We start from the raw sequence: 27124 nt of genomic DNA, 5'->3' as shown, positions 1-27124 counted from the left end.
TATCTTACAAGGTACCCCATGCTTTTTAAAATCTGTGTGTTAGGAAGTATTCCTTATGCCAACAGGCTGAGGTTTCCCACCTTATACCTCTACCCATTGGCTCTTCTGAACTTCCCCAAAGTCTTTCGAGTACTTTAATGCACCTGTCAGCTCCTCCCTGAGCCGTCATTGTTGTTTAACCAGATAAAGCATGTTCCTTCCTTCAGCCTGGCCTCCTGTGACATATTTTTCACACCCTGGTAGCCTTTCTCCATTTTGTCAATGTTCTCTTGCATGTGGCAGCCAAAACCGAATCCTTCCTCCAGCTAAAGAGTGCAGAGTATAAGAAAACCAGTACCTTCCCTGATCTGGGTGTTCTACTCAGTTAGTGCAGATTATGATTGTATTTTTGAATGAAATAATGATGTTTGTTTACACTGAACTTTCAGTCAATAGGTCTTATTCTCATGAATATCCCTCAAGAGCTAGGCTTCCTGCCTTGAACAGTAGCACTTCGTATAATGCTGGCCAACACTGTACCCTTTGTTCAGTTGTCTACACATGTATTTCTGTTATATTCCACTAGGAAGATTTGAGAAGAGGAGAGGAGGAGGGGTACTAACGATTGTTGAGCATCAATTGTGTACCAGTCTTATTTATTCAAAAGAGGTATTTAATGATCCCAATTTTATGGAGGAAGAAATTAAGGCTCACTGAGGCTTAAGTAACTTGCCCAAGTTCATCCAACAACAAAGCTGATATTTGAGTTTAGCTTAGTTTAATCCAAAGCCCCTCATCTTTCAGCTCTTGTTCCCAGCTCTCAAATGATTCAGCTCATCTTTCCAACATAGTGGAAATAGTCTCTATTCCTGCACATCACATATATTTACCACTGTCTTAGCAGTGAATTAGCCATAAATTTGACAAACATCTAACAATGTTAAGAATTTTGAGCGTACCGTGCTTTGTGACCACCTAGAAGGGTGGGATAGGGAGGGTGGGAGGGAGACACAAGAGGGAGGGGATATGAGGATATATGTATACGTATAGCTGATTCACTTTGTTATACAGCAGAAACTAACACACCATTGTAAAGCAGTTATACTCCAATAAAGATGTTAAAAAATAATAAGAAAAGAAAAGAATTTTGAGCATAGCAGTCAGTACCAAGGACAGAGCTCTGCGGCACCCCCACCACCAGAAACCTTGATCCTCCCCCATCAACAATGACTTTCGGCCTTTTGGGTATCATCCTCAGTGAGCTTCAAAGCCACCAGCTTTTAGTTCATGGTACTCTGTTCTGTCCACAAGTTATCATGAGAGATCTTTCTCAAATCCCACTGAAATATTCAAATATGCATTTACATTATATTGTCTTTATATATAGGTATCCCTTGGAGATACTACAGGTTCAGTTCCAGACCACCACAATGAAGCGAATATCACAATAAAGCAAGTCACACAAACTTTTTGGTTTCCCATTGTATATAAAAGTAATGTTTACACTATACTGTAGTCTATTAAGTGTGCAATATCATTATGTCTAAAAAAACCCAATGTACATATCTTAATTTAGAAATGCTTTATTGCTAAAAAATGCTAACCATCATCTAAGCCTTCAGTGAGTCATAATCTTTTTGCTGGTGGAAGGTCTTGCCTCAGTGGTGATGGCGGCTGACTGATCAGGGTAGTGGCTGCTGAAGGGTGGGGTGGCTGTGGCACCTTCTTAACATAAGACAACCATGACGTTTGCCGCATCGATTGACTCTTCCCTTCATGAACAATTTCTCTGTAGTGTGCAATGATGTTTGATAGCATTTTACCCACAGTAGAACTTCTTTCAAAATTGGAGTCAATCCTCTCAAACCCCGCCACTGCTTTATCAACTAAGTTTATGTAATATTCTAAATCTTTTGTTATCATTTCAACAGTCTTCACAGTGTCTTCATCAGGAATAGATCCATCTCAAGAAACCACTTCCTTTGCTCATCCGCAAGAAACAACTCCTCATCCATGAAAGTCGTATCAGAGATTATAACAACTCAGTCACATCTTCAGTCTCCACTTCTAATTGTATTTTTCTTGCAGTTTCCACCACATCTGTAGTCACTTCCTCCACTAAAGTCTTGAACCCCTCAAAGTCATCCAGGAGGGTTGGAATCAACTTCTTCCAAACTCCTATTAATGTTGATATTTTGACTTCTTCCCATGAATCAGGAATGTTCTTCATGGCATCTAAGAATGGTGAATTCTTTCCAGAAGGTTTTCAAGTTACTTTGCTCAGATCCATCAAAGGAATCACTCTCTATGGCAGCTATAGCCTTACAAAATGTATTTCTTAAATAATAAGACTTGAAAGTCAAAATTACCCCTTGATCCGTGGGCTACAGAATGGATGCTCTGTTAGCAGGCATGAAAACAACATTAATCTCATTGTAGATCTCCATCAGAGCTCTTGGGTGACCAGGTGCTCATATTTTGAAATAAATCTTTTTTTCTGAGCAGTAGGTCTCAGCGGTGGGCTTAAAATATTCAGTAACCATGTAGTCAACAAATGTGCTGTCATCCAGGCTTTGTTGTTTCATTTATAGAGCACAGGCTGAGTAGATTTAGCCTAATTCTTAAGGGCCCTAGGATTTTTGGAGTAGCAAATGAGAATTGGCTTCAACTTAAAGTTACCAACTGCATTAGCTCCTAACTGACAAGAGAATCAGCCTGTCCTTTGACGCTCTGAAGCTAGGCATTGACTTCTCCTCTCCAGCTATGAAAGTCCTAGAGGGCATCTTCTTCCAATACAAGGCTGTTTAATGTACATTGAAAATCTGTTGTTTAGTGTAGCCACCTTCATGAATTATCTTAGCTGGATCTTCTGGATAACTTGCTGCAGCTTCTACATCAGCACTTGCTTCTTCACCTTGAACTTTTATGTTATGGAAATGGCTTCTTTCTTTAAACCTCATGAACCAATGTCTACTAGCTTCAGACTTTTCTTCTGCAGCTTCCTCACCTCTCTCATCTTCATGTAATTGAAGAGAGTTATGGCCTTGCTCTGGATTAGGCTTTGGCTTAAGGAAATGTTGTGGTTGGTTTGATCTTCTATGAAGACCACATTTGTGTGTTCACTGGAGTAGCACCTTTAATTTCCTTCAAGAACTTTTCATTTGCATTCTTGTTTGGCACAAGAGGTCTAGCATTTGGCCTATCTCAGCTTTTGATGTCTTCCTCACTAAGCTTAATCATGTCTAGCTTTTGATTTAAAGTGAGAGATGTGTGACTCCTTTCACTTGAACACTTGGAGGCCATTGTAGGGTTATTAATTGGCCTAATTTCAGTATTATTGTGTGTTTAGGAAATAGGGAAGCCCAAACAGAGGGAGAAAGATGGGGGAAGGGCCAGTCAGTGAAGCAGAACACATGAAACGTTTATCGGTCAAGTTCACCATCTTATATGGGTGCAGTTCGTGGTGCCCCAAAACAATGACAATAGTAACATCAAAGATCACTAATCACAGATCACCACAACAAACATAGTAATAATGAAAACGTTTGAAATATTTCGAGAATTACCAAAATGTGACACAGAGACACGAAGTGAGCAAATGCTGCTGGGAAAATGGTGCTGAAAAACTTGATGCAGTGTTGCCACAAACCTTCAGTTTGTAAAAATGCGTAAAGCAAGCCACAACAAAATGGGGTATACCTGTATAATGTTGGTTTGCATGCCTTATTCTTCAGTGGTCTAATAATCCTTTCTAAAATTTTGCCAATACATGCCATCAATCCCAGAGATCTAGGATTTCCAGAGCCCCTGATTGTAGAAATTTAGTTGCTCACTTATTCCCAGACTTTAAGCATATCTTTCATTTTTATGTTTGTTTCATTATTACATCTGCGTATTCTTTTAGTTCTCTGGGAGGTAATTTACCTGACTCTGGAAACTCGAATATATTTTAAACAACTAAGGGATTATTTTAATATCACTTTACTTAACCTTTGGCATAAGTTTCCTCTTACTTTAATCTTAAATTCTATCCTTTCTAGTTTAAGGTTATTCTCCTTGGAAGCTACTGGAGATGCATCATTGGAATAGAGTAACTCAGCATTTCACCATGCTAAAAGTAACTTGACACTAGCTTCTGTCAGAGGTAGACTTCTTCCCCAGGTTCTTCTTCTTCTGGCCTGGAGAACTTGGAAAAATGATTCTAGTTGACCTTATCATCTCCTGTTAGCTATAGTTCTCACTTGATAAAGTTGTCCATATTTCAATAGAGCATATTCAAGAACTATTCTTTCCAGGAGGCCAGATGAAGGTGGTAGTCATTATGGTGGCAAGGACTCCTCTTCTGCTCTCCAGGCACAAGGAATAAAGGGAAGAAAATATTAGAAGTTTGCAAAAAAAATGAAATGGCAAATATTTAAAATGCTGATTATATCAAGTGCTATCAAGGATACAGGAAAATAGAAACATATATTGTTGGCAGGAATATAAAATTTTTGGAAGACACGTTGGTAGCATCAATCAGAGTGTTTAAAAATGTATGCACTTTTCCCAACATTTGTGAGAATATATTCTACAGTAATCCTCACACTTGTGCACAAAGATGGAACCATACTTGCCTACTTATAAGATGTGGTAATTTTTGAGAATCATCCCAATCTGATAAAGAAATGCTTTGAAAAAGTGCAGGTAGCCCCCAACAACCACTGTCACCATCACTCACTGCCTCTGAGGGAGACCATCACTGGCTCTGAAGTAGGGTGACTCCAGGGGTAGAAAGGGACGTCTCCCAACTCTGGTGCCTCACTGTTGAAAAGTGGGGACTGAGAGTCCCTTTAGTCGTCCAGGAGTTGGACAGGCGAAGTGTGTTTGACCATGAAAATGGGCAGGTCTGGGAATAAAGTGTGCCAGCAAATTGGTATATACAGAGATGTTCATTGGAGCTTTGCTTATTGTTGAAATATTGGAAACAACCTAAAGTGTCCATCAGTTGAGGAATGGTCAAACAAACTAAGGTGCAGCCATTCTAAGAGAGATTATAAAACTGTTAAAAAGTATGAGGTAAACCTATAGACCACGTCATGAAAAGATCTCCAAGACATATTGCCATGTTGAAAGCAGCAAGTTAGGGACTTCCCTGGTGGTGCAGTGGTTAAGAATCCACCTGCCAATGCCGGGGGCATGGGTTTGAGCCCTGGTCCGGGAAGATCCCACATGCCGTGGAGCAACTAAGCCCGTGCGCCACAACTACTGAGCCTGAGCTCTAGAGCCTGTGAGCCACAACTACTGAGCCCACATGCCACAACTACTGAAGCCCGCGCGCCTAGAGCCCGTGCTCCGCAACAAGAGAAGCCACTGCAATGAGAAGCCCACGCACCGCAACAGAGAGTAGCCCCCACTAGCCGCAACTAGAGAAAGCCCGCGTGCAGCAACTAAGACCCAATGCAGCCAAAAATAAATAAATAAATTTATTTTAAAAAAAAGAAAGGAAAGAAAACAGCAAGTTAGCATTGCGTGGTTTAACCCAATTTTGGTTAAATGTTAGTGCCTGAAAAGAGAATGGAAGTTGGGCACAAACTTTGACAGTGGTTTCCTCTGAGATGAGAGGAGGAGTAGAGGGAGGGTGTGGAAGGGTGCCTCAGGCTTTGGTCCGTATACTTCTGTATCATTTGAATCTTCCACTAAAGTGTATTTGTGTAATACCTGGGTGGTTTTTTAAAAATACTATAATGACAACAAGGAATATTAGTGGATTGGAGCCGCCTGGCATAACCACATCTTGGAGGACATACCAGACCCAACCCTGCAGATGGAGAAGAAGAGGAGGAGGCATGCCTGCCAGCTGATACTAAGCCAAGAAACTTGTAAATATTTATCCACGTGTCAAGAAGCTCATCTGCAAGAGAGAACTACAAAAATGTCAGGGTATCGCCGTTCATTTAAGAAGAAGAAAATAGAAGATTGGAAACAAAATGATTACTGGTATGTAATATTTTAAGTCATATGGAAAAGGGGTCCATGTGTTCCCCGTGATCTCAGAAGCATACCAAGAGCTTGTATGTCAGAGGTCACCAGCGAACTTCATCCCACTGGCTGAGGGCAGCCTAGGTACACTTGGCCAGCAAATACCGTGAGGCAGTACCCATCGCTCTTCACTCTGTTTCATGTCCACACCCTACTGATCAGGTCACAGACGGCCTGCTTCATTCATTTGATGTATCAGATTCGTACGTGCATTTGGATTTTTCACCCATGCTGTAAGGGTAAGTTATAGGAAATCAGATTTGGAAGCAACTTAAAGTGGAACTTTCTAAGAAGTACAGAAAGGCAACCTACCTTACTGGCTGGGAACACAGACTCTGGAGTTAGCCTGCCCCTTATTTGAATTCTGGTCCTGCCACCTACTGCTATGTGAACTTTGGCTGGTTGCTTAAGTTTCATGCTTCATGTATCAGTTTTCCTATTGTGTGAAATGAGAGAGTAATAAGTTAGTACCTATAAAGCATCTATATTAGCTATCTATTGCTGTGTGTCAATACTACTGCAAATTTCACAGCTTAAAACCAACACACATTCATGATCTCACAGTCTCTATGGGTCAGTTATCGAGGCATAGATTCTCTGGTTCTCTTTTTTAGGGTCTCACAAAGCTCAATCAGGGTGTCAGCCAGGGCTGCAGCCTCATCTGAGACTTGACTGGAGAAGGATCTGCTTTTAAGCTCACTCAGGGTGTTGGCAGAATTCAGTTCAGGGCTTCGGTTTCTTGCTGGTTGTCAGCCAGAGGCCTTCAGCCCTAACCCAGTTGCCTGCTTTTCCAAAACCCACAAGGGCAGGAAAGCCTCCAGCAAGATGGGTGCTACAGTCTTACGTGCATAATCACTTACACGTCATCGCATACATCCCGGCACCTTTGCCATATTCTACTGGTTAGAGGTAAGTCACAGGTGACACCCACACTCAAAAAAAGGGGATAATACAAGGCCTCATAGTCAGAAGTTAGGCATCATGAATGACCATCTTAGCATCTGTCTGCCACAGCATACTAACTCAGGCCCAGTACCTTTAAGGTGCCTAATATATGTAGTTAGTATTCATTTAAACTGTCTGAAGAAGACATGGGTAGCTTTCTGAGAAGATTAGTTTCTCACACTGGGGGTACTCAGACAGGACTGGATGGTGACTGTAAATAAAATCAAATGGAGGGAGGTCTTGAACCAGATGACCTTTAAGATCATCTGTGATTTAATTCAGCCACCAGACAAGGTGAACAAACTGCCCTCCTCCAAAGTCTCCTGCAGCATCTTTATGCGTTTGTTGCTGCTATTCCTCTTGCATGGTATCTTATCATAAATAGATGTTGAATTTTATCAAAAGCTTTTTCTGCATCTATTGAGATGATCATATGGGTTTTATTCTTCACTTTGTTAATATGGTGTATCACATTGATTGGTCTGTGGTTATTGACGAATCCTTACCTCCCTGGGATAAATCCCACTTGATCATGGTGTATGATCCTTTTAATGTATTGTTGGATCCGGTTTGTTAGTATTTCGTTGAGGATTTTTGCGTCTCTGTTCATCAGTGATATTGACCTGTAATTTTCTTTTTTGGGGGATATCTCTGTCTGGTTTTGATATCAAGGTGATGGTGGCCTCATAGAATGAGTTTGGAGGTGTTCCTTCCTCTGTAATTGTTTGAAATAGTTTCAGAAGGATAGGTGTTTTGCATGGTATTTTTTTCATTTTTACCTGACTTCCTCTGTGTAAATGGGAACTAGAGCAGCCTATATGATTTTCTCTGAGAATTCTGAGAGTGACTTTGGTCCCTCTTAAAACAGCCGAGTTTTAGGGGTGGGGTGGGGAGGAAGGAAAGAAATGCATTTTACCTTGACTAAGATTTGCAGAGGTGCAAGCCCTCTTTTCAGCTTCTGGGCCTCTCAAAACCCTAATCAGGTTTGTGTACCTCGACTGCACTCAATAAAGGCCATGTAACATTACTGGGAAGAGGGCGAGATGATGGATTGGACTTCTAGACTCTCTCTAGATCTTGCTGGTGACTAACGAGGCTTTTTACCCTTCTGATTCACTCACCAGCTCAGCCTCCGTTGTTTGCACTGAAGGCTTGGTAAACATAAACTTTCTGTTTAGTAGCCCAGCCATGGAAGAGGATGAACAAGGCAGTTCCATTGTGGCAGCACAGAATCCAGAAAGCTGTTTTTTATGCCTGAGAAGTTATTGATTTAAGACATACATAGCCTTGCATGTGAATTGCGTCACTGCACACACCAGCCCTATTTCTGCATTCAGCCTCTGAGAAATGTGACCAAAGAACCACATGCACCACACATGCCAACACCCAAGTACACCCTGAGTCACGCACACACTAGCACCTGGCCCTGTTGTGCTGGGGAAGGGGGGAAGGGGGATGACTGAGGCACTCTACAGCCATGCGAGTGACTAAATATTAGAAATACAATAACCATGATGCATCCCTGTTATTTCTTTAATTTAAGCAATTTCCCAGTAGGGTGTTGAGGTGTTAATTGCTTCTGCGCTTCTTTGTTGACAGATATGTTCTTTTTCACCTGGCTACGAGAAGCAGTTATTGTAATGCTCTCCTGGGCTTGGTGAGATATTCTTTAATAGATTTTAAAGGTATTGGTAGGGCAGTGTGCTTTTAAAAAGAAACTGTTCTCTGCCCTGTTCATACTTGATAACATGGGTGGGTATTGTATTCAGACCACACGATGAATCTGTTAAAGAGAAATATGCAATGGAGGAAAAAAAGACAGGAGTAATATTTTTTCAAGAAATATATATCCAGATTTCAGATATGAGAAAAAAAATGTTCCTGTGTGTGTATATCACTGAGTGGAACAAAGATTAAACAAAACAGCAACAAAAAGAAAGAGTAAGACTTTTCTTACAACATTCAGCAGGGCATATTTCTCATGAACTTCAACACAAAGTTGTTATTTTCTGGGACTGGTGTGGCCTTCCAAATGATGGGCTGGCAGGTCACTAACTCAATACAAATCAGTAAATATTCTTTTACCCGTTGCGTGAAAACGACTTTCACAATCCACTTGAACCACACGCGGTTTTGTGTTTCATACTTACATTCAAGAAGAAAAAGAAAAACAGTCTTAGAATTTTTTGTTAGAATTTGGAACTTTTTTTTTTTTTTGGCGAGAGTCACTTTGGCAACCTGCCAAGCCAAGGCAACCCATGTTAACCAAAGTGATGTGAAAAGAAGACTGAATTCAGAGTTGAGAGCCCCTGGCTTTAAGTTCTAGCAAACGGTTTGCCTGATGCGGTGTCCTTAGGCAAATCATCTAACCTTGAAAATCTTCTGTGTTTTCATCTTTAAGATCCTGGGTTTCTGTGAGAATCAAATGAGAAAATGTGACACTGCTTAGACGCTTCTTCAAGTGGTATAGAGATGTAAAATGGTGTGATCAAAGGAAAATATAGGTTTTTGTGGTACCCAAGGCTTATACAATTTGAGGGTAGGCAGCTTTTTAAGGAAAAAAATACAAAAATGTCTTTTTAAAATTTTACAAAACCATGTGACCATGTGAACACCTTGCTAGGACCTCTGCCAAGGCTTTAGAAGAAGCCTGTGGCAGTGAAGGTCCTGGAAACTTGAGTCAGTAGCTTTAGCTGTGCGTTATTATTACAGACTTACAGAATGCGGAGAGCTTACGGAGCTGAGAGTGGCCATACCTGCCAACCAGTGCGGGTTCACACCTGTTTTTTCCCAGTAGAAACTTCTTTGGAAACAAAATGTTACATGGAGAAACAGAAGAGAAAACAGATAGGTGGAGCGGAGGTTAGGACAAGGGATTTAGTTAGAACTGTGTCCGTGTGGCCTCCTCCTTCCTTGGGTTCCTAAGAACTTCTGTTGAAAGGGGAGTTTGGGGAAACACTGTATTTCATTTATTTGAAGACCCCCCCCCCATTTTAACTACCATGAAACCAGGATGCACCTTACAGCTGTTCTTGAACCTGCAGTGGTTGGGATGTCATCGTTATTGTCTGTGCATGCTCTTACTTGGTTGTAATTCCTGGTAATATGATTGGATAAATGCAACCCCTTGAAGTTTCAGGCATTAAATCATTTAAGGACCATTTGAGGCAGGAACATGCAGTGTTGTCTAAAACATTCTGTTGACACTTTGGGGGAAGATCAAGGAAGCATAAGCATCATAACTTGCCAAAAGGGGTCTCAGCAGCTTGGAAGAAAGACCAAGAGACAGTAATGTAGCCCTCTCTCAGAAACTGGCATCATCAGTGTTCTTGAGGTCCAGAGGACAATGTCATATGGCAAATAAAGACATCAGTGGCACTGGTTCAGAGAGTGAATGTGAAGAAGATACTGAAGTCCCTTAACTGACTTTAACTTACATCTTCCTTCTTATGTATGCACTTCGAGTTCATTTGTAAGTACAAAAAAATTTTAAACTTAGCGGTAAGAAAGCATTCTGTTGTAATTTAATTGGAAGCATTTCTTAGTGGTAAATAAAACAATAGCGTTCCTTAAAAGTGCTGGTGTCTTGGAGTCAATGAAATATGGTACTTTTTAAACCATTTAGTTCAATTCTCTCATCTTGTAGTTCAGAGATTAATACCCAGAGAGGGTTTAGTGACTTGCCCAAGGCGATATGGCTGATTTTTCCAGGGCATAATGAACTAGCTGCAAATATTTTTCAAGCAGTTGTTCCCTAGTTAGCCCCAGACTAGAACCCTCACTCTTTATTTCACTAATCATCCCTAATCTGATTTGTTATTATTTTTTAATTGCTTGGGATCTGTATTTCCTACTAGAATATAAATTCCTGAGGGCAACGATGAAGTCTGTCTTGTTTACTGCTAAGTAGCAAGGTGCCTACCATTTAGCAACTGATCATTAGATTTTCCAGCGGAAGGATGGATGGATGGATGGATGGATGGATGGATGGATGGATGAAGGAGGGGTAGATGAAGAGAGGGATAGATGGATGGATGGAAAGGGCTAAAACATTTCATACTCAGATTGAGGCTACAAGATAGTTGGATAAGGTGGTGTTATATATGGCGATTGATGTACTAATACAAGTATGGACTGAGCAAGGGAAATCATAATGACTCTGGTTTGTCTGCTCATTCCCTTGCTGCTCACCCTAAGGGGGAGCCTTTCCTTTGAGACAAGAATATGTTGTCTCTCAAGCAGAGCAGGAAAGAAAGAGCTGGACCAGGAGAGGGACCAGGAGAGAAGGCTACCCTGCTTGTCAGGGTGGAGGAAGCTGGCAGGGAGGAGGCGGATGTAGGATTGGGGGGCAGCACAGCCTCCTCCAGTTCTGGACTCCAGCGGGCTCTCAGGAGGGCTCTAATAAAACGCAGCAGGCTGCTTGTCTTCCCCATGGAGAGTCCACAGGGCTCCCTTGATGCCGTGCCTCTCGGTTATCTGCAGTGACTGCAGTTTTCCATCTGTTCCTCTGAAATGGATCAAGTCTCATAAAACAAGAGAGTCAAATAAATGCCTCTGACATCTGTAACAAAGTGATAGGGATGGACTTAACTGATTTACTGTTGCCCTGGTGGCTTGGAGTTGGCCTAAGGCTGGCCTTATTTTTCAGCTCCTTTCTCAGTAGTATTTCATCTACATGTTTTTGCATCCATTGTTTAGCAATCACTTTATGACGGTCTGAACATTTATTGCATTCAGTTGTATGAGAAGGCAATCCCCTGCACCTAAAACAGGTACAGATTTCTGCCTAACAAACCAATTTTCAAGGCTCAAGTTTCCTGATTTATAAAATGGAAGTGTAATCCTCTTCACAGGGTTATGCTGAAGGTTAAATTAGATGACAGATGTGAACCATTTTGAGAAGTATTAACTGCTTTAAAAGGATGGATAATCTTAAACGGTGTCAGGGAGTTCTTCATTTTAATTTTTCTCTTCAATCCAGTTATCTCACTCATGATAGACTCACGGGTACTTTGGTCTCCATGGAAGGAGGAGGCCAAGCAAGTGTAGCTCTAAGTCCCATTTTGTCCTGATTATTCAAGAAGTCTGATTTCCTGTTGAAGTTTATCCTCCCTTCATTTCCTTTTCAGGCAGAAAGAATGTTCCCCCCAAGCATTGTTCTTTTAATTGTCTTTGAAGACGCAACGGCCCCTAAACAGTGTTTAGCTCCCTGTCTTGGGCACTGGCTAAGCTCCTAACTCCTTGATGACTTGCTCTCACTAGCAGCCAGTGCAGCCTTACCTGATGTCTGTCTGTCTCAGGGTTTTTCTTTTTCTTTTTTTTTTTTTTTGGAATTTTTGTTTTTAAATTTTATTGAAGTATAGTGGATTTACAATGTTGTGTTAATTTCTGATGTACAGCAAAGTGACTCAGTTATACATGTATATTCTTTTTCATATTCTTTTCCATTATGGTTTGTCACAAGATATTGAATATAGTTCCCTGTGCTATACAGTAGGACCTTGTTGTTTATCCATTCTATGTATAATAGTTTGCCTGTGCTAATCCCAAACTCCCATTCCTTCCCTCCCCTACCTCCCCCTCCCCCTTGGCCACCGCAAGTTTGTTCTCTATGTCTGTGAGTCTGTTTTTGTTTCATAGATATGTTGATTTGTATCGTATTTTAGGTTCCACATATAAGTGATATCATGTGGTATTCGTCTTTCTCTATCTGACTTACTTCACTTAGAATGATAATCTCTAGGTCCATCCATGTTGCTGCAAATGGCATTATTTCATTCTTTTTACAGCTAATATTCCATTGTACATATATACCACATCTTCTTTATCCATTTATCTGTCAATGGACATTTAGGTTACTTCCATGTCTTGGCTATTGTAATGGTGCTGCTATGAACATGGGGGTGCATGTATCTTTTCAAATTCCAGGGTTTTCCTTTGCTTACAGAGTGTTTCTTTCTTCTCACTCACGCAGCTGAACAAGACATATTTCTCATCCCTTGTTCAGCCGGGCTCCCAGACCAGACCATCTGATCACTCTAATCCTAGCATGGGAGCTCTGGTTTTTCATATCTAAATAGTTATTTAATATAAGATACTAGCCAAAAGGATATCCTAAAAGTCATGCAAAAATAAAGGACCCTCCCCCAGCAATATCTCATTAATTTGCTAAGCAAATTTTGATACCTCTATTTCTCCAACTATTGGGTGGGAATGATAGTAATATTGCAAGTAAATTTCCTACTCCCCCCTAAAGAAAGTATTTAAACCTCCAAATACACATCCATAGCCTACAGGGGCTTTCCCAGGACCACGGATCGAACTGTTTGTTATTCTTCAGGCTCCCAGGCCATGCTTTGCACCAACCACATTTCATTGAAAGTATAGACATTTGTCTCTTAGACACTTAGAATGCAGAAAGGTAGAGGTTGTGATTATGGGTCTTGGAAATGCTAGCCGCTAGCACAGAGTCTGACAATAGCAGATGCTCACAAAATATTTTTGGACCAAAATGATCCACAAGTAGCTGTAAGAATGCAGTTAGCTTCTCTAGGAGAACATTGAAGATCAGAGTAATTTCAAAGTTAGCTGTGCTAGTTGCTTAGTTTCACTGGTAGAATCCAGGTTTCAATCATGTCAACAACTTAAAAAATGTGAGTACAACCACCTGCAAGTAAAAAGTTGCAGATTGGGAGCCTTCCCAAAGGAAAATTGCCTGGGTCTCTTGAGACAAGTGCAATTGTTGGATCTCCTGGCCAGTGCCTTTTGCTGGTCCTTTGGATTCTCAGATATAAATGTCCATCCCTCGAGCAGTCCTGCTCAGGAGTCAGGGGAGTTTCACCGAGGTGAGTCACTTCCTGTTTCTGATGTCCTGAATATGGTTTCATCTTGATTTTTAGATGACTACGTAGGAACATGTCACTGATAGGTTTGACATTATTTGCTGTTTCATGACTCCCTACCTGACATGCACACAGTTTATAAAATGTCGGCCTAGCAGAGGATGTACTTTGATTTTCACATTGCTCAAATCTGGTCTGACTTAAGATCTTCAGGATTTCTATGTAGAGTACATGGATAGAGTTCAGGGTATCCATGAATTCCCCTGAAACTGTATACAAAATTTTTCTGGGAAGAGGGCCCATGGCTTTCTTTAGATTCGCAAAGGAATCTGTGATTCCACAAGTGGTTCAATACTGCTGCTAATTGTTTTGTCTTCTATTCATAACAATCAAAATACAGCAGAAGATTGGCAACCTACATATCTGGAATTTTCCTATATCCAAATAATAATAATGCTGACAACCGTAATACCGTGACTAACATATATATTGAACACTTACTATGTGGCAGGTACTATAATAAGTCTTTATCACTTTATCACTATAATAAGAACTTTATCACTTAGTCTTCACAACACCCTAAAGGTAGGTACTTTTTTTTAACCATTTTTAAAAATTGAAGTATAGTTAATTTACAGTGTTGTGTTGTTTCCAGGCCCTGCTCATCATGAATGTGGTGGTGTGGTGTGTGTGCTTATCTGGGCCAGGTGTGTGTGTGCCCACACACACGCATGTGCACAGGAATGTACATATCTCAGTGATTCCAGACGCCACCACACGGTTCTCTAGGAACCATACCCTTGACTCATATTCTAAAAACAAATTCTTATGCTTCATCTAAAAGCAAGAGCAGAGAATGGTATATGAGAAGCAGTAAATATTTTATAGCAAAAATTATACAACTTTATTTGAAGATGTATATATGTTTTTTTTTTTAAGAATGTTTTTTAAATTTTATTTATTTATTTATTTATTTATTTATGGCTGTGTTGGGTCTTCGTTTCTGTGCGAGGGCTTTCTCCAGTTGCGGCAAGTGGGGGCCACTCTTCATCGCGGTGCGCGGGCCTCTCACTATCGCGGCCTCTCTTGTTGCGGGGCACAGGCTCCAGACGCGCAGGCTCAGTAATTGTGGCTCACGGGCCCAGTCGCTCCGCGGCATGTGGGATCCCCCCAGACCAGGGCTCGAACCCGTGTTCCCTGCATCGGCAGGCAGACTCTCAACCACTGCGCCACCAGGGAAGCCCAGAAGATGTATATTTTTATTGAAGTATAGTTGATTTACAATGTGTTAGTTTCAGGTGTACAGCAAAGTGATTCAGATATATATATATACAAACACACACACACACACACACACACACACACATTCTTTTTCAGATTCTTTTCCCTTATAGGTTATTACAAAATATTGAGTATAGTTCTCTGTGCTATACAGTAGGTCCTTGTCGGTTATCTATTTTATATATAGTAGTGTATATATGTTAATGCCATCCTCCTAATTTATCCCTCCCCCCCATCCCCCCTGGTAACCATAGGTTTGTTTTCTACATCTGTGACTATTGCTGTTCTGTAAATAAGTTCATTTCTACCATTTTTTTAGATTCCACGTATAAGTGATATCATATGATATTTGTCTTTGGCTTACTTCACTTAATATCATAATCTCTAGATTCATCCATATTGCTGCAAATGTCATTATTGCATTCTTTTTATGGCTGAGTAATATTCCACTGTGTGTGTGTGTATATATATATATATATATATATATACACATCTTCTTTATCCATCCATCTGCCAGTGGACATTTAGATTGTTGCCATGTCTAAGCTCTTGTAAATAGTGTTGCTGTAAACATTGGAGTGCACATATCTTTTTGAATTAGAGCTTTTTCTGAATATATGCCCAGGAGTGGATTGCTGGATCATATGGTAGTTCTATTTTTAGTTTTTTATTTTTTTTTATTTTTAGTTTTTTAAGGAACCTCCATAGTGGCTGCACCAATTTACATTCCCACCAACAGTGTAGGAGGGTTCCTTTTTCTTCACATAAGGGTAGGTACTTTTATTATCCTTGTTTCAGATAAAGAAAATAAGATGAAAAATTAAATAACTTACAAGTTGTGACACTGGGAAACTTAATAGAAAATTTTGACAATTAAATTATTGATTTGGGAACAGTGGAAAACTGAAAGAATCCTAGTATTGCCATAATTTAAAAGCAGTGATATTTCTTCTAAATGACTCAAAAGACATAATATATCTGAGTCAATTACACCAAGAGTCCACATTTCTGCTTTATCTATTTTTTAAAATGCTGATCTATACATCGCATACTTTCAGGGGTCTCAGATTTTTGTGGCTGGTACTGCATATTTGTGTATCCTCTTTCTCTTGAGGTGATCTGAGAAACTTACAGATATTAATCCAGCCCTCCCGTCACTGTGGGAGATAAATACCTATCATAATTTTGTTTCACATGAATATTTGTGGGAGGTAATATTTATGTGCTGTACATCCCTGCCATGAATCTAACTTATGTTCAGATTCCCAGGGGATGAGAAAAATTCTGGTACATCCTTCATGTCACTATACAAAGGTGAAAAGTGCCAGAAGACCTTTCCCTGCTAGTCTGGGTGGCAAGAACTGAGACAGAAAACGCAGCCATTCATCACAGAAACCCAGCTTTGAGCCCGACAGCTTTGCTGAAGCAGGGGATGTTAGAAGGAACTTGAAATGAGTATTGGAAAAAGCATCTGTTTATTTCCTGAGGGGGATAAACATCCTAGTGGCACCACTAAAAGTAATATACAGATAAGACTGCATTGTGAGCAATAATATTCTCTCCAAAAGTAATACACAGGAATAGCTATAGTATTCTGGTATGAGCCTCAATCGCCCTTATGAAGGCAATGGTAAAAAATAATCAACCAAAGAAGCTTAGAGAAATAACTCTGTCTGCTCCTGTTCAAATTCTGCCGATTTATCATTTTGCTCTGGCACCATCCAGCAAGAATTCTGTTTGCCACAAGCCAATGCGCATCTCCAGGTCATAATTCCCTGTGTTGGGACTGACGTGCCCATTCGTTCAGTAGCTCCCAGGAAGCACCTACCACAGTGCCAGGTGCCATTCTAGGCACTGGAGATACAGGAGGGAACAGAACACTATCTCTGTCACTAGCATTTGAAAATCTGTGACTTACTGTATAAAGTATTTTTACAATAAATATATCAATAGTATTTTTAATACTCTTGGTATTATATTTATTTAATAAAATATACTATTTATTTTTTTATTTTTTATTCAATAAAAAATACTATTTTTATCAATAGTATTTCTATTTTACTGTTTATGATATACTTTTAAAAGTCTAGTGAATGGAACTTCAGCAAGTAAAGAGCTCCCAGGGTCTATTTTGCTGAATGTGCCAATGGTGGTTGCTGTTACATGGCTTTTTTTTTTTTTTTTTTTTAATTTATTTTTTGGCCATGTTGGATCTTCGTTGCTGCACGCGGGCTTTCTCCAGTTGTGGCGAGCAGGGGCTACTCTTCGTTGCGGTGTGTGGGCTTCTCATTGCAGTGGCTTCTCTTGTTGCAGAGCACGGGCTCTAGGGTGTGCAAGCTTCAGTAGTTGTGGCACACGGGCTCAGTAGTTGTGGCACACGGGCTCAGTAGTTGTGGCACACGGGCTTAGTTGCTCCACAGCATGTGGGATCTTCCTGGCCCAGGGATCGAACCCATGTTCCCTGCATTGGCAGGCAGATTCTTAACCACTGTGCCACCAGGGAAGTCCTGGTGGTTGCTTTTAAAATGCATTTTTTCTTTTTGTGATATGGCTCTAAGGTGAGGGTCTTACAGACCCTTTGCGGTGTGACAAAAACTATTCTAAGACTGGGTTTTTCCCTGGTACTTAAATCTCATTTGGTTTCTCTCTAACTGGCATTATATCACGTGACTTTGCCCTCTCCAATCAGTCTCAACAACGCAAACTTCCTCTCTTTTCTGGATTCCCTTCCTCTCTTTTCTAGATTCCTAGTCAGACAAGGTGGAAACCTTGAGATCCTCTTGTCCGTCCTAGTTCCTCACTCCCCACACACTAATTTGTCTCTAACTCAGGGAAGTTCTTCCTCGGTGTATCTGGAGTTCGTGCCATCCACATAGCTACCGATGGATTTCAGTTTTTCATGTGTTGCCTACCTGCCCCCCCCAAGTCTATACTTTCCTCATTGCCTTGGCATCCGTCCACACTCCAATTCTTAGCCTCCCTTGCAGTTAGGTGTGGACGTGGAACAAGTGCTTGCCCTGGGGATGTGAACAGAAGCAGGTCAGTGGTGGCTTTTGAGAGCTTTTTCCCCTTCCCCCAGGGAAATTCAGACAAGATAAAGTCCTAAGGCAGAAGTTCCCAAACTTTCTCGGTTCACAGAGCCCTTGATGTCTCAGTAATTTTTTCACAGCACCTCTAGGTCAAGTGAAATATCAGTAGTTCCGCTTATTAAGTAGTTAGGTCCAAACAACATAATACATATTACCTCCTAACCATTTAGTAGCCATTTGAAGAAACATAATACGTATAAATTTAAAGAATCACAAATACTTAGTAATGGTATGTGTGTGCTTGTTAGGCATTGCACAGTTTCTCAAACCTTCAAATCAAATGAAATACTGACAAACTCATTTCCTGTTCCTCGTTGACTTTCACACAGAACTTCCCTTTTGTCATAGAAACCACCAAAAAACCCAGCTTTGGAAAGACAGGCCATCAACAAAAGCGGGGTTGTGTGTTCTAACGTTGAACAAAACTGCTAGTAGGTGGTGGTGTGCCCAAGTGATACCACATGTGGCTGTAATTCCTTCAGATTTTTAAGATACTCCACCGTGCTCCCATGAGTTCACTTTGAAACCTTGAGGCACTTTGTGCACAGTTTGGGAACCAGATCCCTGGGGGATGACAGAGTCACAAAATGGAAAAGAGCAGAGATCCCTGAATCTCTGCGTGAAGGGGAGTGGGCTGCTAACGGGGAACACCCACCGCAGGCTTGTAAGTATGTGAGTGGAATAAGCTTCTGTTGTGGTTGAGCCATTGTTCGCTTTTGAATTTGTTGACACAACCTAGCCTAACTTAACTAATACCTCATAGTACTGCAGTGACCTTCTAATGGTTCTCCTTGATCCAAATCTAATGCCTTCCTCCCCAACAGTTCATGTCATCATTACCAAATCTACTGCTTTACGCTAATAACAGGCTAAAACTTTTCTAAAACTCAAAGCTGAGCGCTTCCTGTGTTTGCTTCCCAGCCTGATTTCCACCACCAATCTTTCCTCATGCACTAAGCCCTAAATCGGTGTCTCTCAATCTTGACTACATGTAAGAATCACCTGGGGAGGTTTAAAAAAATACCAACACCCAGTTCCCCACCTGCAAGGATTATCATCTGATTGAAATGGACCAGTTCCTTGAAGAGCAACAAACTACCACAACTCACTGAACTTGAAATAGTTCATTTGAATAGCCCTGTAACTATTAAGGGAAATGAATTTGTAATTTAAAAACTCCGAAAAGAAGAAATGTCCAGACCCAGATGGCTTCACTGAAAATTACACAAATATTTTAAAAAGAATAAACACCAACTACGCAATCTCTTCCAGAAAATAGAAGAGGAAAGGATGTGTTTCTCAATTCATTTTATGAAGCTAGTATTATTACCCTGATACCCAAACCGAAGAAAGAAAGAAAGAAAACTACAGATGATATCCCTCATGCATATAGATGCAAAAAAAGTCCTTAACAAAATATTAGCAAATAAAATTCAGCAATATATGAAAAGAATTATATACCATAAGCAAGTGGAGTTTATTTCAGGAATGCAAGATTGGATCAATATTAGAGGATCAATCAATGTAATCCACTACATTTTCACACTAAAGAAGAAAAATCACATCATCATAGGCAAAATTCAAACTCATGATAAAAACTCTCAGAAAAATAGGAATAGAGGAGAATTTCCTCAAATTGATAATCTACAAAAAACCTACAGGTAACATAATACCTGATGAAATACTGAATGCTTTTCCCCTAAGATAGGGAACAAGGCAAGGATATCCATTCTCACCACTCTTACTCAACATAGTACTGGAAGTTCTAGCCTGTGCTTTAGGCAAGAAAGGGAAATAAAAGGCATATAGATTGGAAACAAATAAAAGCTGTCCTTTCTTGCAGGTGACATGATTGTCTACATAGAAAACCCTAAGGAATCTACAAAAAAAAAAAACTTCCTAGAACTGTTAAGTGAGTTCAGTGAGGCCACAATATATGAGACAAATATACAGAAATCAATTGTATCTCTGTATACTGGCAATGGACACGTGTACATCGAAATTAATAATACAGTACCATTTGCAGTTGTTCTCCCAAAAATGAAATGCTTTGGTGTAAAACCAGCAAAACATGTATAGGGCTTGTATGCTGAAAACTACAAAATGCTGATGAAAGAAATCAAAGAAGTTTCTACATAATTTGAAGAGATATGTTTATGGATTGGAAGACTCAACATAGTAAAGATGTCTATTCTTTCCAAATTGACATACAGCTTTAATCCAAATCCTATCAAAATACCCACAAAAGTTTCTATAGATATAGACAAGATTATTCTAATATTTATATGGAAAGGCAAAGGAACTAAAACAGCTGAAACAATTAAAAAAAAAAAACCAATGAAATAGGAGGAATTGGCCTATGCAGTTTCAAGACTTATTATATAGATATAGTAATGAAGACTGCATGATATCTGTGAAGGGAGAGATACATCAGTAGAAAAGAATAGAGAACCCAGAAACAGACTGATTTTTGACAAGGTGCAAAAGCAATTCAGTGGAGAAAAGACAGCCTATTCAACAAATAGTGCTGGAGCAGTTGGACACCCATCCCCCTCTTCCCCCCCAAAAATTATATGAAACTTGACTAAGTCTCACACCTTATGTAAAAAATTAACTTAAAATGGATAACAGACTTAAATGTAAACCATAATATTATAGAACTTTTCGAAACTGTGGAAGAAACATGGGAGAAAATTTCCAGGATCTAAGGCTCAGCAAAGAGTTCTTAGACTTGACAACAGCATAATCCATAAAAAGAGAGATTGATCAATTGGACTTAAATGTTCGCTCTGCAGAAGACCTTGTTAGGAGGATGAAAAGAAAATCTACAGACTGGGAGAAAATATTTGCAAACCACATATTCAAACAGGGGACTAGTATCTAGAATATATAAGGAACTCAAAACTCAACAGTAAAAAAGCAAACAGTCTAATTAGAAAATGGGCAGAAGACATGAAAAGACATTTCACCAAAGAGGGTTTGCAAATGACAAATAAGTACACACAGAAAAATGTTAAACATTTCCCATTAGAGAAATGGCTTGAAGTACCCAAGAATTAAAACCATAATTAGATATCACTAACACACGTATCAGTATGGCTAAAATAAAAACAATGACAGTCAAGTACTGGCAAGGATGCAGAGAAACTGGACCATTCACCCGCTGGTGGGAATGTAAAATGGTACCGCTACCTTGGAAAACAATTTGACAGTTTATTAGAAAACTAAATATGCAACTACTGTATGACCTAGCACTTGTACTCCTGGGCATTTATCCCTGATAAATGAATACTTATGTTCACACAAAAACTTATTCATGAATGTTTATCACAACTTTATTCGTAATAGCCCCAAACTGAAAACAACCAAAATGTCCTTCAACAGGTAAATGGTGACACAAACTTTTGTATATCTATACCATGGAATACCACTCAGCAAGGAAAAGGAACTCTTGCCACACACAACTTGGATAAATCACCAGAAAATTATCCTGAGTGTAAAGAGTCAACCATAAAGCTTTCACACTGTGTGATTGCATTTATTTACCATTCTTAAAATGACAAAGTTATAAACACAGAGAATGGGGTAAGGTTTGCCCAGAGTTTAAAGAAGGGGTTGGGGCAGGAGGGTAGTGGGTGATTTATAAAGGATAACACGAGGGATCCTTGTGGTGATGGAAATGTTCTGTATCTTGACTGCATCAAGGTCAATATCCTACTCGTGCTATTGTATTATAGTTCTGCAAAACGTTACCATAGGGGAAAGACAAGCAAGGTAAAGGGAACTAGGGGGTCTCTCTGTATTATCTCTTAACTGCATGGGAATCTTACTGTTAAGATTCAATTAAGTTATCTCACAAGTAAAAGTTGCATTAAAAAAATTACCCATCGATTGGGGGTGGTATTCTGATCGACTTGGTCTGGGGTGGGCTCACACATTGGTATTTTCAAAGCTCCCCAGGTGATTCTAACATGCAGCCAGAATTGAGAAAGTGCAAATTGAACTGATGGACTTGCGCTCCCCAGAACCTATGTAATCGTCTACCATTTCTTGTTCCTCTGCCTTTAACACCTCCCCGCTCTGTTTGCTGAGCTGAGGCCTTCTTTATGACCTAGCTCAGGAATAACTCATCTGAAGAACTGTCCAGAGCACGACTTGCCCAGTCTGATGATGGATCCTCCCAGGTTGCACCATGGTGGCCCTTTCTTTACTCTGGTCATAGCTCTTATCACTCTTTGTTGTAATCGTCACTTTTTGTCTGTCTCCCCGCTTTCAGCAACTGTTGTTACAATTGTTCACTTTGTAATTCCCTGATCATTTAGCCCCTGAATTTTAGGGACCTTCCAAAAATTACAGGTAACTCCCCTTTCCTGCTCTAAGCCTAATTATGCTTTTTAAATAATCAATGAGGCAAGAACTTCTAGATACCAAAAGTTTCACAGAACCAAATGAGGTTATTATGCTGTACCTTTATTCTATGCAAAACATTACAATCTTAGTATTACAAAGCACTAAGATGTTCTAATATGGGTTCTGAATACCCTATGCCTATGATACGTGTTTTCTTTTCATTCTTTCTTGCTTTTGTACATCTAAATAGATCCGGACTCTGACCAATGTTTGGGAGGCAGACACAGAGGCTTTGCCAGCCTCCCCACTCCAGGCCCCTGCTTCCGGGGTGTCTGGTTAATTTTTTAATCTCTCTCAGGGTGGTGTAACATCCAGTCATCGTCCGTCACCTCATGCAGGTAGGCTTCCTGGGAAGGCTCTTCCTGTTCTTTCATAGCAACATTAAACTGCCAGCTGGTGGACTTTAGGAATATAATTTTTCACAGAATCTTTGCAAGGATACATGTTCCATTTTTGCAATAATATAAAATATAGCTGTGCCCTCCAAATCCTAGTGGCATTTTTTACTGATATTGTGAACTTTGTAGATTAATTTAGGGAGAATTGGCATATTTTTACACTGGGCTATGAGCCCACTGGAATATCAGTTCCTAGATGACAGGGATTTTCTCTGTTTGGTTGAGTTCTATCTCCAAAGCCTAGAACAGTGCCTGGCCCATAGTAAGTGCTCAGTTTTTATTGAATGAATGAATGGGATGCCTTTTCATTTGTTCTGGTTTTATATCCCTCAGAAGTGTTTTAAAGTTTTCTTCATAGAGATCTTATATATTTTTCATTAATTTTTTTTCTTAGGGATTTTAGTTTTTAGCTATTGTAAATGGTTTTTTTCTTCTGTGATTAACTTCTAACTAGTTGTTGTTTGTTTATAAAAGGCTATGGTTTTCTTCATATTAATTTTTTAACCATCTATGTTATGGAATTTTCTTATTTGTTTGCAAGAATTTTTCATACTTCTCTTGGTTTTGCCAGGTATCATTGTTACTTTTCTTAAAACTTTCTGGAGTTCAGTAATTAAGAGGAATGAATTTCAAGCCCAAACAAAAACAGCAGACAACTAAATCTAATTCTATCAGTGAGATTCTTGTTGGTTGAGTGTGTGCTGGTACAGATGTAAACCTGCAATTTCTTTTCTAAGATAATTAAATATGGTGGTTAAGGAAACCATCAAATCCAGAACCGTCTCTTCCTTGCCAGTTGGGTATCATCTGTTCCCTGCGCTGCTTGCTAATTTGGAGAGACTGCAGTCTTTACTACAGAATCCTCTTAATTTGGGGAGGGATATTTGTAATTTAAATCACAAAGAAAGAAACTGTCAATATATATTGATTTGCCCAAGTTCCACTGTCTCACTGCGAGCTTTTTTCAGTAAGCCTTGATATACAAGTGAACTTATGTGAATGAATGCATGTGTCTTCATTTCTCCTTGCCATTAGATCATTATGCAAGTATTAAACACCAAAAAAGACATAAAATGAGTGATTAGTCTAGTGGAGAGTGCAGGTTAGCAGAAAGCCAACGCCAGAAACTTGTTCCTCCCTCTACAAACTGCTTCTTTTCTCCTTTCTTCAGAAACGCCCATAAATGATTTAGTCAGTCCTTCAGGGACTAGAGATGCTTATTGGCAGTTAACATTCTTGTGATTCAGCACATTTTCTTGCAACAGTATTCTATCTTTACTCCTGAGTTTTGCCTAATTTAGATTCCGCCATAGGTCTGTTCTTCTCCACTAATCCTGATTGATAAGTACGGACAGATTAGACAGAAGACAAAATTGTGAAATAGATGTTGCATTTGGAACAGCAAGTTTTCATTTTACATTGTTGCCAGGACCATCTCCTCTGTGGCCGCCTTCCCCACCACCAACACTGTGGCATGGTGCTCTGTGACTCATTTGCCTCTGTGACTGATCTTTAAGCATCTCTGACTTTTTCCGTCTTTGAATTTCATTGTCTGACTCATAGTAAGCACTCAATAAATGCTTGAATCAATGAATACACAAATTACTCAGTTAACTGGTACATTAATATTTTCTTTCTTTCGTGTTTTTAAACTAGCTCTTGGGGAAAGATTTGAAATATTTTTAAACAAGAGGGTAACTGACTATTACCAGTTTAAAAAGTAGCCCAGATGGATTTGTATTTTAACAGAGATCAAATCAAACTAATTGAATTTAGCTTTTCTAGCTTTTCAGGATTTAGCCAGAGACCTGGTTCCTTCTGGAGGAAACTGCATTGTCCACGTCCCATAACGCTACACTTAAGTCCTGGTATCCCATTTTATTCAGGAAGCACACTCCTGAAAACCAGAGTACAAATGAAATTCTTACTAATTGAAACTTATTTCTCACTTGTCTGTTACTACTATTTTATAGTTGCTTCTTTGTGCATTTCTGATTGACCTTTAAGACAGGCCCTTAAAAACCCATGCTCCCAACTCCTTAAGTAAAGCTCTATAATCAAGTGCTTAAACATACAAGGTCAACTACATATTTAAAGAAAATGCAAATAATTTGTTGGGTAAAATTGTTGTATACGTTATGTCTCTGTAATATGGAAAGTCATCATCCATTATGTAATTTTCATTCCTTTAGTTATTAACCTTATTTTTAAAATAATTTATAGCTAGCCTTCTGCCAAGGAGGACTGATAGGGGTTGTTTGTTAAATTGACCTCTTCAACTATCAGTTGGGCCTACGTATGTCTTTATGGGGTATATAGAGGGTTGTTCTGTTCTGTGTTAAGAGAGCTTAGGTAAAATGCACACTGTGGTGGACTTTTGTTAAAAATGCTCCTGGTAAATGATGTAAAGGGCCCTGTGCTTTTATGTACTTGACAAGAAATTTGCTTCTTGAATGTCTATCTTTATTTGGTCTTTCATTCAAAATGTAGTAAATGAAGCTGACATCACTCACACTCACTGACTCTTCCTTGGCTTCTATTTTTTTTTTTTAATTTTTAATTTTTTTTTATTTTTGGCTGTGTTGGGTCTTCGTTTCTGTGCGAGAGCTTTCTCTAGTTGCGGCGAGCGGGGGCCACTCTTCATCGCGGTGCACGGGCCTCTCACTGTCGCGGCCTCTCTTGTTGCGGAGCACAGGCTCCAGACGCGCAGGCTCAGTAGTTGTGGCTCACGGACCCAGTTGCTCCGTGGCATGTGGGATCTTCCCAGATCAGGGCTCGAACCCGTGTCCCCTGCATTGGCAGGCAGATTCTCAACCACTGCGCCACCAGGGAAGCCCCCCCTTGGCTTCTATTTTAAAGAGCAGTAACAACTCGTGTATACAGTGTCATGAAACTGCCATGAAAAAGGAAGTATGCAGGGCTGCTAAGGTCACAGGATCTGGCAATCTTGAAAGTCCTGCCTAGACTGGCATTAATACATCAAAATCAGTGGCCTGTCCCTGTTGCCTTCTTTCCCCAAGTACTCTGTTCTCCTCACTAGATCAGAGGAGAGATTATTTCTTTCCCTAACATGATTTGATTTTTTTATCAGCTAATGGGATAGTAGACCAGCAGCAACAATTTAAAAACCTTTATGATAAGCATTCATAAATTTTGAAATTATAATTAACTCTGTCATGTGTAATAAAGGAAAGGGCAGAGGTGTGTAAGTAATCTTTTTGGTTTTTTGACTTTGAAAAAGAAAGTCTGTTCTTGAATTTTAATATGAGTGTCTCTGATGTCCTAGAAGTTCATAACCCCTGAAATTCATAACCTGATTCAAGAGGAGTTGGAAAACTGTCCAGTTTCCCCATCCCTACCCAGAAAGTGTATGCAGAGAGGGGGATAACATAACAGAGAATTTTAAAACAATGTTTATCATAGTTAGCCTCTGGATAGGTAAATACTGACGCATTTTTATTTCTGAAAGCAAGGGTAGTCTTAAAGTTTTCTTTCTGTAGTGCCTAAAATCAAAAGATGTGGGTTCCCTCTTGGTGCGTAGACATTATCCCCACAAGATCAGTGAGATTTTAAAATTTCGAAAGTAGAGAATGAGGGGTTAACAGAAGTTCCCTGGGGATTCTGAGGACCAACCCTGCTTTAACATACTGTGACACAGTTTGTAAGAAATGATGTAAGTCATAACATGAAGCTATTGTACTTTGTTTTCTGAAAGACAAAAAAAGAAAAAGTCAATAATATTTTTCTTGAACCTGTAGAAAGCTCTTCTCTTGTGTCACTTGGCTTCCTCAGCAAAAATGTATCGGGAACTTGGAGTCTGCACTATATGCTTTTGTATCATTATTTAAAATTCCATTCTAGCCCCTTGTCTTAAGACTCTCAATTGTTCCCTTTGTAATTACAAGGGGAGACACCAGAGAAAGTCACTTCAGAATGACAGAAAACAAAGGGCGAATATTATCCTTGTACATAAGCCATGTCAGACTATTGTGACTCTAGAGCGAACTACCCCACTGGTACCCATTTTAATAACCTGTAATGGAATATCTGCTCCGCTTTATCTGTATGCTCATCTTTATGAGATACTCTGCAAATTGCAATGGAAAAGAGGCCACAGATCTTTTCCCACAAAAGAAAAAGTGCAAAGAGTTTATGGGGA

The 27124-nt window shown here is 39.7% G+C and overlaps 1 protein-coding gene across 3 annotated transcripts in view; it reads left to right on the top strand.

Annotated features, from left to right (window-relative positions):
* GRIP1 (glutamate receptor interacting protein 1) overlaps positions 1-27124 on the top strand; it is a 720504-nt gene that overhangs the window by 512686 nt on the left and 180694 nt on the right. The window lies entirely within an intron of this gene.

The sequence above is a fragment of the Balaenoptera musculus genome, chromosome 10 (genome assembly GCF_009873245.2).
Source record: "Balaenoptera musculus isolate JJ_BM4_2016_0621 chromosome 10, mBalMus1.pri.v3, whole genome shotgun sequence".
Taxonomy (NCBI): Eukaryota; Metazoa; Chordata; class Mammalia; order Artiodactyla; family Balaenopteridae; genus Balaenoptera; species Balaenoptera musculus.
Note: the sequence above shows the minus strand (reverse complement) of the source record. Positions and strands in the feature narration are given on the sequence as shown.